The 3,771-nt window shown below is 31.2% G+C and overlaps 1 pseudogene; it reads left to right on the top strand.

The window, feature by feature from the left end:
* Positions 1–933: 933 nt before the first annotated feature.
* LOC129310729 (flavonoid 3'-monooxygenase CYP75B137-like) lies at positions 934–3,131 on the top strand (annotated as a pseudogene).
* The last annotated feature ends 640 nt before the right edge of the window (positions 3,132–3,771 follow it).

The following is a 3,771-nucleotide window of genomic DNA, read 5'->3' on the forward strand; positions in this document are numbered from 1 at the left end:
ATGTTCTTCGGCAAATGCTACTGTACAAAAGCTTCTAACTAGGGAGAATTCATTAGAGGAAGATGTTATAGCAACACTGTTAATTACTGCAAACAAGGTAAGAATTTTATTTTGTCTTGTCTTGGTTGTTTCGCTTTCCTTTTTGACTAGAAAATGAAGTTATCTGGTATGACTTGGTCTCTCTTGTCTCACTTTAATATATTTGTAATTCTTATATCTAATTTCTGATTTCTTAGAGACACCATTTGAGAAGAATGGGGTGTATTAATAAAAGGCTATCTTATCATGGCTTATGCTCTGAAGTTTCATGGCCATCGTCATTTTGAAGCCCAACTATTCAGTTCCTAATAACTAAACACAGCATAGATGTCCAACTATCAATAACCCTTTAATAAAATTTTAGGCATGAAGCAAATGCTATGTTGTTTTTTTTTTAATCAATTTGTTCCTTCATTCTTGATGGAATCGTAAGTATAATCATGGATATGAGGAATTTTTTTTTTAATTTTCCTATTTTTCATGTACAATGTTTATTAATTAATGATAATAAAAAATTCGCTAGACATCTCAATTGCTTACCTAATTTATCATAATGCTATTACTTTTTCCTATAATTTGTATAAAGGTAAACCTAATGCAATAACTTTATATTTTAATGAATAAAATAATTAATTAGGAAATTATTGTTCTATTGTAATGATCATAATGTATGGCCTTTTTGTGCAGTGGGCGGAGGAGTATAAATTGATTGTAATTATTTGGGAACAGAAGTTCAGAACAAAGAAGAATGGATATAGACAAGTTCAATGTTAAGAAATATAATCAATTCACTTCAATTAAATATTATTTATTCAAGCCTTTATTTATTCATGGCTATTATATGTTGCTTTTTCAATAGTAAGAAGTATGAAGGATTGAAGATTTTGTTGTATGATGGTGAAAATAGGTACAATTCTATCACTATAAATTATGAATGTAGTTTATGTAGAGGCATTCAATAAATGGAAACAACTAATGTTTGACATATATTACTTCATGTTGTTATATGTGGCTTGAACAATGAGTATGTGGTTGTTAGTCTGTATGTATGAAAGTGAATAATTTTATATTTCTTCCTTTTATTTAAAAATAAAAGACATTTTTAATCGGATTATACCCTTTAATAAAGTAGTTACTTATTTTTTAATTAACTTTATTTTTTTATATTTATCTGTATTAAATACTCTACAATAAATATGAAGTTATTATTGATAGGAGTATTTTTGAAAAAAAGTTAATAATTACATTTTAAAAGATTAAATTTTTTTTACATTTTTAAATATTTAATTTTTTGAAAATGTCGAGTATTGTGAAAAGCGTTTGTACAATGGATAATCAACAGCAACACCTTGGGCTCCGTCTATACGCTCCGCCGCGAGGAGGTCCGGAAAACTGTGGGTTATCTACATAGTCAGGTCGGGTTGCCGGTGGATATTGGCGAGAGAATGTTTGTTACAGTGTTGAACATGAACACAAGTATGATTTGGGGTGCGACGACGATGGTGGAAGGGGATAAAAGGACTGTAATGGTGGGAGCAGAGTTCAGGGAAGTTATGACCCTTGTGATGGAGCTAATGGGCAAGCCTAGCGTATCAGGCTTTTTTCCTGGGTTGGCTTGGTTTGACTTGCAAGGAGTGGAGAAACATATGCGTTCGTTGGTTCGGAAGTTTGATAAGATTTTCGAAAAATGACTAAGCAGCGGCACAAGATGAAGAAGGAGAGTGGCAAGACAGTAATGATTTCATCGGCTTCTTGTTGAAATTGAAGGACGAATCAGACTCCAAGACGCCACTTACCCTGAACAACATTAAGGCCCTCCTCATGGTATTTTTCTTTCAACCTTCAATTTCTTTTAACGCGCGCGCGCACACACTAGTTGTTGACAATAAATATCTAAAATGATTCCAAGGTTTGAATCTATTGTGAGATATATTCAACCGTAATTCGATAATGATCACACTTGTGCTTAGCAAAAAATACATAAAATGATTTATTTAATTTATTCAAATAATATAGATTATTTATTTTTTTAAAGGTTACAGTGCACCTTTATATTTTTAACTTCATACAAGATTTTATTTTAGTCTTGTAATTTTAGAAAATGTGTTTTTAGTCTTTAATACTATAATACCATTAGTTTTATCAACTAAAAAATTTTTACACTGAATTTTTAAATATTTAAAAAATATTTTCAATTGTTGACAGGTTAAATTTAATTTTTTAGATAAATGATGTTAAGTTTAACTTTTTAAAATAACAATGATTGACATAAAAAGTAATCATTTGAGAGGGTTAGAAAATTTTAAAAAAATACTATATAAAATTAAAGAACTAAACAAAAACCTTATATAAAGTTATTGGACAAAAATTATACTTTATTCTTTTGTATCACAGTGTAAAAGATTTATTTTTAAATTTTTAGCTTATGTATTTTTAAAAGATTGATCAATCAAGTAATACTATGGACAGAATATGATGGTAGGCGGAGCTAACACGTCCTCTAACTCAATAGAGATTGCAATAGCTCATATGATAAACAAATCAGAGGTGATGAGAAGAGTTCAAGAAGAATCGGATAGTATAGTGGGAAAGAATGACATGGTAGAAGAGTCTCATATTCAGAATTTGCCATGCTTGCATACTGTTATGAAAGAAACACTAAGGTTATACCCTGTAGTTCCATTGTTACTTCCCCATTGTCCAAGTGAAACCATAAGTATGGGAGGCTATACAATCAAAAAAGGCTCTCGTGTGTTTGTGAACTTGCGGGCTTTGCACAGAGATCCTTCTATTTGGGAAATCCTCTTGACTTTGATCCCACCAAATTCTTGGGTTCTCATCAATATGATTACAAAAGGGGTGATTTCAGTTATTTATCATTTGAATCAGGACGAATATATATGCAGGAATGGCCATGGCAGAAAGGACCGTTTGATATTGTGTTGCAACACTGATGCATTTATTTTGACTGGAAACTACCACAAGGGCAAAAGTTGGATATGTCTGAAAAGTATGGTCTTACATTGAAAAAGAAAACGCCTCTGGTTGCCATCTCTACTCCACGATTATCAAACCCAGCTCTTTATGAGTAGAATATGCATCTGAATTACAGGCATAGTTACTCTTTGCAAGGTAAAAATTAATTTCAGACGGTGGTCAATCCTCACCTGAGTGTTCGTAATGTTATATGATATGTTATGCTGTGGTCTTTTTTCAAATCTTTTTCCGTGGATAATATAAATGGCCTAGTAATTGCTCCTCTTCTTTGAGTGGGATTATTGTTAAGTTGTATATATATAATGCTATAGATTCTTTGATTCACAACGCTATGATTGGAAGGAAATTAAATTTTTTGAAACCTACACATTGATTAGTTATTTAGACGAGTAATAAGGAGGATTTGAGATAGTTCCACTTGGAAGATAGCAGTCTGTGCCTGCACGATGCAATATTGTATGTAAAAGGTGCGCACAGGTTGGCCCGGATGACCATCAACGCAGCCCATTTCCTGCGTCAAGGTGTAATAGTTCGATGTCCAATTGTTCGAGTTGGATTTGGCCTTCCAACAAATATTTTTTAAAATATTTAAGAAATAATGAAAGAACAAGTTATTTATTAACATATAACATTCTTTATTTAAGATACATTTTATATAGAACTAACAAACATTAGGATGAAAAGCAATATTTTTTTAAATTATATATACTCCAAAATATTCATTATTTTTTTATA

Source organism: Prosopis cineraria, unplaced genomic scaffold, assembly GCF_029017545.1.
Source record: "Prosopis cineraria cultivar Desert tree isolate PC_DT_omini unplaced genomic scaffold, ASM2901754v1 PC5, whole genome shotgun sequence".
NCBI classification, from domain to species: domain Eukaryota; kingdom Viridiplantae; phylum Streptophyta; class Magnoliopsida; order Fabales; family Fabaceae; genus Prosopis; species Prosopis cineraria.